The sequence below is a fragment of the Dicentrarchus labrax genome, unplaced genomic scaffold (assembly GCF_905237075.1).
Source record: "Dicentrarchus labrax unplaced genomic scaffold, dlabrax2021, whole genome shotgun sequence".
NCBI classification, from domain to species: Eukaryota; Metazoa; Chordata; class Actinopteri; family Moronidae; genus Dicentrarchus; species Dicentrarchus labrax.
This window is the reverse complement of record NW_026136702.1, coordinates 1,472,872-1,485,464: the sequence shown is the minus strand read 5'-3', so window position 1 is coordinate 1,485,464 and position 12,593 is coordinate 1,472,872.

Below are 12,593 nucleotides of genomic sequence, written 5' to 3'. Positions count from 1 at the left end.
CGCTGCTGCCTTCACTGACTCCTGAAAAATATCGGAATGTCGATGCAGACACTTGTTGGTGAGGCGTTTAAATGTCACAGTGTGTAAATAGTGTGTGGTTGTATATTTATTGTTTAACTGTTATTTGCAATTATTAAAGACATTATTTGGTCATTATTTGTAAATAACTACACATGGTTTATTACTATATTATAATAAAAATATTCTCATGACATCATTATCACTATGACATTAACACTATAAACAATCTGTATTCGCCACATATGAAAAAGCTAAAAACTAGTGAATGTAATTGGAGCAACTTAACAAACTTTACTTGAAAACTTGAGTTCACAATTATCGTAAGTACATAAGATAAAAATATCTTTAAAATAATGTGGGGAAAAAATAGTTTGAACAAATTTCCCCGAGCACAATAAAGGAAAAGCTAATTCTCCGAACTCAATTGACCTTGTTGATTGAACATAATTTCATTAAAAGTTGTCACAACTCAAAAAGATTGATGTAATTTGTTTGCACCAAACACACAAACATTTTCATTGTAAGTGTCTTTACCAAATAAACTGCAAAACGCTTTTTGTTGAGGTAATTTACTTTTCTTCTTGAAGAAGTCTTAAAAACATAAAATTCTGTATTTTCCAGTTTTGTTCACAGTGAGTTGAGAATCAGATTTCACTGAATAATAAAATTATTTGAAAACATTAAATCATCAACAATATTTCACTTTGAGTTTCTGAACTATTTTAGGAATATCAATTCTTTAGCTTGTTTCCAAAACATAAAGATTCAAAAACAAGAGAATTAAATGATTTAATTGTAAAACTTTAAAGTTTGCTGTTGACTGTTCTACAGCATATATATGTCTGTCCATTATGTCTATCCATCTACGTCGATGTCTCCAATAAAAGTGATTTATGATTACCAAAAGCACTTTAACGCAGTGTCTGAATTATAAGTCTTGAAGAAGATTGTGTTCCTGACATTTGAAAGTTGCATTAGCTGTCGATGTGTAGATGCAGAATAAAGCTTCCTTGACTCTTCTGCATTTATTAGACTGACTGTCTGGTCTTTCTTTGTCCCCTGCTCGGGTTATTACTGCACAGGTCTAGAAGAGAAGTTGTGACTGTGACTGAAAACTGACTGAAAGATTAATAACCACAGCACAGTCAAATTATTCTGCTAAAATATGCCATAAAGTATGACATCAGGTAAAAGCAGAGGGCCTAAAGTCATGAAATTACAACAGAGTTAAGATATTAATAGGATAAAGACACTTTTTTTCCCCCTCGTAACAAAGAGATATAGATTTATGCAAATGTTGAGGCGTTCAAGGTGTCATCTTCAGTTTATAAATGTCTCTCATTACGTTTCTGTCTCACTTCCACTTTTCTTATTTTGGGAATAATGTTGTAATAAAGTTGACAGCACGCAGACACGGAGAATGATGGATGAACGATTGGTGTTTTTTTCATTTCATTGATTAACATAAAAGATCCAGTTGCACAGACAGGAGACAGGCGGGACAGTTTAGGACCGCCTTCGTCCTCGAGGATTAACCGAAGCATCCAGGGCTGTCTCACCCGCTGCCAGGGGGGGGCACAGAGACAGGCAGTAAAGGGAGCCAGGATGCTGCAGGGTTTCTCTCTGGGTTACCCTGATTGTGACGGGTCTCCCATCATCATATGACGTGGCCATGATGTGAAGTATGAAGCTTCTGAATCAATGAAAACTAAACCTTAAATGTCCAGTGTGAAACAGTGAGGAGGATCTCTTGTCAGAAATGTAATATAATATCAGCTGGAAATAAAAATCTTTGTGTTTTTGTTACCTTAGAATGAGATGTTTTTATCTACAGATGCCTTCCATGCAGTCCGACCTGTTTAAACACCTTTCCACAGTAGCCCAGGAGGGACAAACCAAATAGGAGTTGCAATCTGCAACTACACCACTAGATGTCACTAAATCCCACACAAACTATTATAATCACATAAAAGGGCCACTTCAATGTTCAAGTGCTGCAAGAAAGCTCCATATTCTGGAGATGTTTCCATTAAACTGCATTAACAATGTTTCTATACATTCTCTTGTCATCATTTAATATCTACAACAAATGAAGCTGCTCTCTTCTTATCCACAGTTTGTACACGTCTGTGTGGACAAAGTGCATTTTCTAAAGTAGAATTGTGTTTTTATTTTAATTGTAGTGAAGGGGCATTTTTAAATTGGTATAAAATAATAATAATCTTTGTGACATCAGGTGGTGGACCAGAGGAAATGGGTTGGGTCAGAAGTGGCCCCGGGGCCGTTGTTTGTTTGTTACACATCCAGCAGTCTTCCTTCACAGTTGTGTTTCTGTTGCAGCAGCTGTGTGTGAGTTCAATCCTAATGTAAATTATTACCAAGTTGTGACTTTAGCATTACTAAAATAAAAGCTGTTGCACCACAGGGTTAGGGTTTAGGGTTTAGGGTTAGGGTCGGTAAAGCTATCTTGATGACTGACCCCGCCTGGTCTGTTTTTTTCCGATTTTTTTTTAGAAGTATTATTTTTTTGGCCTTTATTTGACAGAGATAGCTTGGAGACAGAAAGGGGGGCAGAGAGAGGGGATGACATGCAGCAAAGGGCCGCAGGTCAGACTCGAACCCGGGCCGCTGCCTATATGGGTCGCCAGCTCTACCGACTGAGCTGCCTGGTCTGTTGACTGTCTGAATCCACAGGAGTCCAAATTTGGATGAATTCCAACTGTCTTTACTACTTTAAAAATGTCTTTGTGATTCTGAATAAACTTTAGCCTGTTTCAAAGGTTGTATTTGCATATTAGGTTTAATCTGAATTTATGATTGATTATATGATGTCTAATAACAACTAAATAGTTACACATGTCTCTGAGGTAGTGTGAATTATAATCACTGACGGTAAAACAGAAGTTTTCCTGCCACGCAACATATTTTTCAGCCATTTTACAAGACATTAATCGGGTAGGGACCTAATTTATTGATATGATATTTCAATATCGATCCAGCTTGCTTTTTAGTAGCTGAATTAGTTATTATTATTATTATAAACTGATCCTCTGTCAACGAGGACATACACACAGCTGGTGCAACCCAGCGCTGGAGTCCAACCGCCAGCGACCTTTTTGTTCTGTTTTTGGTCTCCACCGACTCCTTTAGCCGCTAACTGCTCCATCGTGGTCGCCAGCTCGTCGCTCGCGTTGACTGCCAGCTGTTTGGTGCCGGGCAGGTATCATGTGCAGTGGGTTCATCATGAGAAAGACTAAACAAGGTTGGTAAGAGTAAACTGAAACAGTAAAGTTGCAGGAGCTTAAAGCCAAAAGGATCCCGATTTATATTATAATTCATCCTGTGACACACAGATTAGATTAAAGATTAAAGATTAGAGGTTATTTTTCATTTCCAGTCAAACTTTAAAGCTAATGCAGTCGTGGAGAAGAATTTGAATGGGGAAAGTTTGATTTACGTCACTTGACACAATTAGCCAATATACTTTTAGAAAGCAGAATGTATTGCTTTCTTACAGGCTGTGGTCACAGAGTTTCATATATGTGGAGTTCATACTTTAAAAAACTGGCTACTGGAGAATCTTGTTTCATTTTTGTTTGTTTGATGTTGAAAAAGTTGGTCGGGCTCTGGCCATGTTGGCCTACCAGTCCTGTATTGTATTGTATATTGTACTTTCAGACACCTGTACGAACAATCTGGATGGACACTCTTTTTCCTTTTGGTCTCGGTCTCGTTCGGGCTACAGAGAACTGCACCGAAACACAATTAAAGAGGGAAAAAACTATCAAACGGACCCCTTATTGTCTGCTGCTACCTTCCATCCATCAGCCAATGTCCCGTCCCTTAACCAGTGTGCGTAAAATCACCTCAGCGTACGGCAAAATGGAGCTCTGGAGATACAGCAAATTCCCATTCTAATCCAATCAAAACATGATTACAACAAAAGCGCACTCCAACAATGCACACTTGTCCTTCACTTTTCCCTTTGAGCCCCATATTCATTGGCGGCGCTGCGAGCAGAGAATAGGCAATGTGTGATTATACTGTATGGAGCTGGTGAGGGGAGTGTGTCAAAGTGTGCATGCCACACAATGTGCCTGGAGAGATTGATGTTTTTGTCATCCACCTGCTTCAAAGCTGTAAAAAAGCCGGCTGATGCAAATAGAGAAACCTAGCCAGGCAGGCTCACAAACAAAAGAGGGAGAACCTCCACTGCTCCTCTTTTTGCACATCTGCTTTGGAGGAATATCTGAGGTTTCTGTTGTGACGCACACTGCAGGCTCAAATGAACACTGAATCTGAGTCTGGTGTCTGGGTAAGTGTTGAATGCCTTTTTGGGAACAATTTAAGCCTTTTTTTTTTGTTCTGCTGTTTTTTTTTGAATTGCACAGTGGCAGCGAGAGAAGAAGCAGCACTCTTCCCTCCCTCTTTCTTTCTCTCTCTCTTGTCTTTTCTCTCGCCGTGGAGAGCGAATCTGCAGCACGGCCGGCTTTTTTAATGGCATTCCAGTTGCAAAAAGGGCGTCAAAATGTAGCATCAGAGGATAGCAGAGGGGCATATAGGCGGTGAGCTCTCTGTCGTCTTCTCTCTCTCTCTCTCTCTGTCTCTCTCTGTGTGTCTGACCGCTCTCCCTTCCGCTGCCTCCAGCGCCGGGCTCCGTCTGGGAGAGGAATGATCTATGGTGCTTTGTTTATCACTGGCCATGGTCACTTCTCTGGAATGCAATTGGCTGGAACTACACCGTGTGGGTCCTGCACCCTGCGTGTCTCTCTCTCTCTCTCTCTCTCTCTCTCCCTCCCTCTCTGTCTCCCTTTCTCTCTCTCTCTTTGAAGCGAGACATGAGCAGGGGTGCCTTGTCCGACGTGCCTTTTTATCTCTCCTTTTTTTTTTTTTGGTGGTGTTTTGCATGTATCTGAATGATAATGGGACATATTGTTCCCCCGCACTGCTGATTGATTGAGTGTGTTTTTGTGCATGCATTCAGTTGCATTTGTCCCTTTTTGGCACCACTTTGAATTTAAAATTGTATTTTTTATTTTTATTTTAGTGTGTTTTTATGTTTAATGGGGATAATGTGTTGCATGATTTCAAAGCACAGCGGGAGAGTTTGCAGCTTTTATTCTCATTTCTGTGTCAAGAAATGAATTTCTTTAATAGACAAAGCATCTTTTATTTTATTTTTAATGTGGGAACAGATGTAATGTGTCAGCACATTTGTCAAAAAATTGCACACACACTTTATATGCTGTATGTTCTGGCAACAATGCATCCCACATATTATCAATATATTACAGATTGTACACAAAATAGAATTCTTTCTTTAACTTTATTTTTGATATTAACACAATAAAAATGAGTTCACCATTCCTCCTTTAGCCTTTACTCTACATATAATCCACATTAGAGGCTTCTATTTTCAGGATCAACTCTTTTTTAAAGCTTATGTCTAAATGCATGCATCAGTGTGTGTGTGTGTGTGTGTGTGTGTGTGTGTTAATACCTCGCTGACGTCTTCATGTTCATGCTGATTCCTCCTTTATGCGCAGTGTCACCAACTATCACTTTTTCTCCCTGAGTGTGTTTTTGAGTGTTTGTGAGTGTGTTTTCAGATAAGTGCGAGTGCAGCGGTGTGTGTGTGTGTGTGTGTGAGTGTGGAGTCTTAGCCGTGGATTACAGGCCTCACAGATAGGCTTGTATCCAGACTGCTGTCTGACATGAGTTGATGGGATTACAGGAGGCGGGTGTCTGTCCACGGTCCCCACCTTGTCCGTCCCTCGATGGGTGGAAGAGAGGTGCAACCAGGGGGTCATTTTGTGTGTGTGTGTGTGTGTGTGTGTGTTAGACCACTACAGGGTGATGATTATATTGTTTTTAATTCAGGCAGATTTTTCTGCATCTTTATGAGCAGATTTGACTGCAGGTGGAAAACAAAAGAACACAAGTGTGTAACATTTTCTTTTGGAAGTCGGATCAGAGAGTTCAGATTTTTCAAGCTGTCGAGTAAACTGAAACAGGACATTGTGTGAATTTTATTAATCAGTGAGCTATTAAGACAAACCAGAAACAAACTTAATTATGGAAATTAGGTATGTTATATAGCAGTGTGTCTTATATTATGTTAAACTGAAGATTTTGGATTGTTGATCAAACAAAAAAAGACATTTAAAGACCTCAGCTTGGACTCTCAAAACTTTTTTTTTTTTTTTTTTTGATTGAATTGGAAACCAATCAGAATGAATCATTTTTTTCTTTTAGCTCTATATCTGTAATGTCTAAGATAACCATCTAAACTTTAAAAATATCGATTTAATTTAGTTTTCTTACACCCCTTAAAACCAAGAAGGCCTTGCGACCACCCTAGAAGCTTTGGCGACCCCTAGTGGGGTCCCGACCCCTGGGTTTGCTTCATGTCGCCCTGTGTATCAGCCTCAGCCTCATGTGTGTTTTAGTGTATTTTAAAAAGCCTTCAGAGGCCTATAGAAGATCAGTCAGTGTGTGTACTTCCTCTCTGATGTTACCTCTGACCCCCACTTTGCATTCAGCACTTTATTTTATCACTAAACACCACAGGAGCCGTCCCTCCCCGCCATACCTCGACGCCCTCATTACGCCGGGCGAATCACAGATAACCTTATCTATTCATACAATCCAGATCGTTTCATAATCTGAGCCGGTGGCTCGTCTCCGCGAGCCAAAGGCAAAGGATGGATGTGGATGCAAGTCCACTTCAGCTGATTAGTGTGTGAAGTGTGCTTGTTAGGCATACTGTGAAGTGTGCTTGTTATATATCCAGCCCTCTCGCTTGATTACTGCTGGCGCTCTGCTACCGACGGCTGTGTACAGAGACACTGCTGGGATCTGATGTGTCCGGTGGCTGATAGGAAATGGAGAAATATTAGGAGCTCCTGTTTTGAAAACAAGGAATTTCCAAGACAGAATTAATCTTTATCTACTATCTGAAATGTAATAAAAAACCTATTACATTATTTAACTTCATTCTCTTTCTTACATGTCCTTCTGTTCTCCTTTTTCTCGCCCTCTTTTGTACTTGGCAGAGCTTAAGTAGGGCCAATTAAATATGTTATTCCATATGCTGTACTGTTGGACATGCTCTTCCATAATGCATGCATTTCATACAAGAATCCCTCAGCAATTGTGCGACTGAATCTAATACGGGTTTGAGATATAATGTGAATATTTGAGGGGGGTGAAATCGCCTGCTGTGATTCTCCATCTGGCCCCCGCGCAGTATTGGAATGGACCGTCCTCCTTTACCATGCCGTCCCAGAATAAGCTTCACTTTAAAGGATCAATGCTTTTATTATTGAAGTCGGTCTCTGTAGTGCAGGCTAATACATTCTGCATTGATCTCCCCCCCTTCCACCTCCCACCTCCCCAAAACCTTTATTGCCATTCCTTCCAGCGAGGCTCGCCGCATTTAAAAAGATATCTTCGGCCGAATAAAGATTTTACAAAGTGACTGGAGGACAAATAAGCCTATAAACTGGGGTATTCACATCTTAGTGGGAAGGAAAGACAGGGGAGAAGAAGGAGTCGGAGTTGCCAGCAGGCGTTTTGAATATCATTACCAGCTTTGCGGGCAGAAATTGAAATCATAAGCATAAGGAAAGTACCTGGTAATTAAAACTGTCTGCTGCGCCAAGGCTTTGATACCTGCTCAAGAAAGTAGCGTGTTTCTGCCTGGATGTAGATATTGCGGCTGCACAAATTTGGGAGCATGTGAGAGTGTGTTTTGCTCTTTTTCCTCCTCTGTCAGGAGGATGTGTGTCGATGACAAGCTGTACGGTGTGTGTGAAAGCAGCCGTGGATCTGTCTCTTATTACGACGCACATTCCTCCGACTAGATCTGCTCAGTCTCCTGCTAAAGACGAGTGCTTAGGCTGAGTAATGTTCACATTCATTAATCATTTTGTTTGTTAGATGGAATTTATTGTGAGAAAAGAAGAGAAACACACGCCGCCGCCATCGTCTCATGTTTGCGGCCTGTGGAGCACAAGCCACAAACACTTTGACGCGGCAGTATCAAAATCAAACCCTGAAGCATGCGTGCCAGACCCTTATTGAACAAATTTGCGCCAGTGAAGCCAGCAGTTGAGGACATTAATGATCTGGACCCACTGGGGGTCTGGTGCTCCGCGCCCACAGGCTAGCTGCTCGATCCCCAATCAATAGCTTTTTATTAAAATTGTTTGCGAGGCAACACAAATCCATATTGTTTTGCCTCGGACAGGGGCGCCCGTGTGAAATATGTTGGACATATTTATATATTTCTTTCCAGATGAATGAGGGAAATGATTGGTTGATATGCATGAGGGAAAAAAACACAGGGGCAGTGGTTTGGCATTATTGGAATATCCATTTCAACATTGATTTTCATAAGAGATGCATTTGTGATTATCTTATTTTCTCTTCCCTCAACAGGGTTGAATTACATATCATATTATCCCTGGTATTAAGGCAAAATTAATAACACAAGTAATTATAATACTTACGTCTAATGATATGCTGCGAGGGCCCTATTGATTCAGTCGAGATGCATCTAGGGGAAATGGCTTGGAGCTTTGCCTGACGACAGGCGCTGCCAGTGTGCTCGGCTCGTGCAGAGTGGCAGAATAAGATCGACAGCATGAACCTCCATCCACGTTCGTTTCATACTTGAAATCCAATCTGTGGCCAGCGGTTGAGCTTTGATACCTGTTTCTCATAATGCGCCTAAACCCTCCGACGCTAGTTAGCCCTCGCACTGATTGTATTTGAAGTTTTGATTTGTTCAGCAGTGCGTCCCCTCTGAGCTGCACCGCTTTATTTCCTTTCTTCTTTCTCAGTCATATGAAGATAAACGAGACGGGACAGAGGAGGATTTATTTATTTATTTATTTATTTATTCGCTGCAACAACAAAAAATTGCAGAGTGACAGATAAGACACAAAAACGAAGACATCACAATAAATGCTAGAGTTTTATTGGATTTCAGTGTGTGTTCATGAATACAGTTGCCCACTGTCGACAGGTTTTATCACAGTGGTGGTCAGTGGTTCTGTATCTGTACAGTGGCTGAAACAGAAACCTCCATTTGGGATGCTTCCTTCTTAGCTGTAAAACAACCAGGGAATGTGTTTGATCAGCAGACTTGAATTATTTTAGTATTAAATGAACCCATAGTGTTTGTGTTCAGAAAATGATTGTTGGACGTGATTCAAAGATAATTCAGAAGAATGAAATCATGTTGGTCCAACGAGAACAAATCATTTTAAATTGCTTCATTCTGACCTGTTGGCTTTTGTTCCACCTCCATCATTTTTATGTAAGTTACACTCAGAAGTAATTCTTTGAGTTTACTTAATTAAATTGTGGGAAGTATTTGTGATTAAATGGCTTTCTTTCAGGATCAAGCGATTCTGTTGGGTCAACTTTATCTACTTGACTTTGATCAACTTAATTTACTAGGGTAATTTTACAACTGTTAAATCAGTCGTATTGAATTAAGCTGGACCAACAGAAATACTCAGAGGTGTATCTATAGAAATTGATATCCGATATGAACCTTTGACCTGGAACAAAGTACAGAAGGATTTGAAATTGATAGAGTGATTAATATTGGTGAATTCAATCAATTTGAAAAAATGTGGAAAATGCTGCAGTGCTCTATTGTTTTTCACCTTTCAGTCAGTTTAAGTTGTCTCTATTTTCTTAAGCTGCCTTCTTGCTCGCGTCTCTCTTGATGAAAAAAAGACGTTCACCTCTTAAGTAGAAGGTGAAATGAAAAGATGGTGAGGAAAAGAAACGTTTAAATGTGTGAAAGAGCGAGGAGAAGGATGGATTTTGCAGTTTTTTCTCCTGATGTGTGTCTTCCAGGTGTATATTTGTTATAATCTCATAGATTTTATATAAATATAGACACAAAATACGAACCCAGATGTCAGCGGTTGCCCCGCCGCTCTGCCTCGTTTGCTCATAAAAAGCGGAAGAGGGGTTGATGTTGCCTTTGAGGTGAGAGGACAGTGAGGCGCAGTTGCAAACAGCCGCCAAAAGAGGGCAACATGATGTCAGAATTGCACCCCCCCTCACCACCACTACCACTGCCTCCTGCAAGCCAGTGAGCAGGAAAGAGGGTGGGGTGAGGTGTGTGTGTTGAGGGGGGGTTGTAGGTGCTGGGTTAAACGTGTAAGTAATAGTAATTTACATTTACGCCTGGAACGGCTTCCCGTGCGCTGTCAGTCTGCAGTTCAAAGCTCTCCTCCACTCTCCTGGCAACAAAGCCAGCCGTCTTGTTACGCAGGCGCCAGATAGCGGCGGCGGTGGAGTGGATGAAGTTCTTCACAGTCAAGGTGTCATTATGGAAGACCTTGCCTCAGTGGCGGCCTGCTTGAAAAAAAACAAAAAAAAGGGGGGGGACAGTGGTGAGACGGGGCTAGAAATTAAACCCCTTCACTCACTCTTCATCCTCGCTCTGGAAAGCAGGACCCTTAAAACGAGGACGGAACAGCCTCCCGATGCTGGTTTTGAGTTTTTATGTTGATGCTTGATGAGGTGAAGCTCGATGGTCGACCCTTATTGAGAAAGAGCAGCGATAGATCACATGCTAACTGATACCTCGTGCCATCCCTTGTTTTTTAAGGCTGTACAAAAAAAAAAATCCCACAGCCCCATTTGTTCTGTGATGTGACAGCACTGATGATAGGATGACAGATGTCTTACCAGCCCACCCCTCTGTGCCAACAACCACCTCACCCCAACACACACACATGCTCAAACAGTTTGCCCCCGTTCGGCTGGGAGTCGACCGCAGAGCACAGCTGCATTGCTCCACTATGGCGGAGCCCCCCCTGCCACCCCTTTAACCCTACCTCCTCCTCCCCTCTGGAGGAGGGAGTGATAGGCCTCCTTTGGCACAGCGCTGCCTCTTTGTTCCCTGCCAGGTCGGCTGCAGGATGCAGGGTCAGCTGTAGTTCTAGCTCCGGCCAGTAGAGGGCGGCGTGCAGCAGGGGTGCACGGGGGCCTGGAGGAGGAGCAGGGAAGTGGTGACTTTTATTCCTCTTATTATTAAAAGCAGCTGCTTCTATCTACCAGTACGCAGTGTTTGTTAGCATGTTATTAACGAGGCACAAGGCCTAATTAAACGTGTTGTAATTGGTTTCACATGCACACAACAGTGTAGAGGTAACAACTGTAATTCTTAACACTGCAGAGCTGCATGTAGAACAATTCAATTACATCGGACACACTGTAAAACCACATACGTTCATTTAACTCAAAAAATGTGTTGGAACTGATTACATGAAAACATTTTAAGTAAAACTAACTCAATTTTAAAAGTTAAACATTCTTGATCAAGTTGTTTATTTGTGCAGCGCCAAATCATAACAGAAGTTATCTCAGGACACTTTTTAAATTATAATTGTAAAATTATATACAAAGATCCCACAGTTCCCACAATGAGCAACCACTTTAGTTAGTTCATTTTAAGTGACACTGACTTAATTTTGTCATTTTTATTTGTACTGTGAAAAAAAAAAACAACCTACTAATAAGTATATTGGAATGTTTCTGTACCTTAAAAACTAAGTTAGTGTCACTTAAAATTAATGTTAATTTATTTTTTAACTTATAAAATTGAGTTTGTGTTACTTAAAATTCTCGATGTAATCCAATTTTTTTAAGTTACAATAACTTATTGCATTACAGTGCAGACTTTAGGCAGTAAACGACTTGCATGTGTGCAGCAACAGCTTAACAATCAATCAGTTGATCGACAGAAAGTTAATCAGCAGCTGCTGTAATGACGGAAAAGTTTTTTTTTTTAAGCCAAAAATGCAGAACTATTATCTGTTTTCCAGTTCAAGCATTTTGACATTTTGTGGTTATATATCATTATAAATTCAATATAGTTGATAAGACGAGCACTTTGACAGCTATAGACCACACAATAAACCAATTAATTGAGAAAATTATTGTTAAGTTAATCAATAATGAAAATAATAATTATTAGTTTATTCGGTGTACATGTTTGTGAAGTCCAGTCACTTCTATTGGTCAGGTATGCTTACACATACAAGGAATTTAACTGAATACACAGAAAGAAAGACAACAAGCTGCTATGTAGAAAAAAACAATACATATATATATAAACAATAACGTTTGTAGACGGAAGACAACAGTGCAAAGAGCAAAGGATGCTGGAAATAATATGTTTCTATGAAGCAGGTTATTTTATATACATGAGATAGATGGATGTGACAGAATATACCAACTTTTTCTATTAACGAGAAAACTGATGACTCTTGAATCAGAGACATATATGTGTATATTTCACATTATAATCAATAATAACAATAACAGTAGAGAACAGCTGATAAACTGTACAATGTACCCAAACAGTGAGAGCAATATTGCATCAGTTTTTTCTGATTTGTTGGGATGATGGAGTTTTATAGTTTCTTAAACAATCATTCAGATTTGATATTCTTCTATTGCGACAAATTCAGTGTTTTCTTTTTATTGCTCTTTTAGCTCTTTGGTGGTGACGCCCACTAGGGGTCGGCAAAACTTCA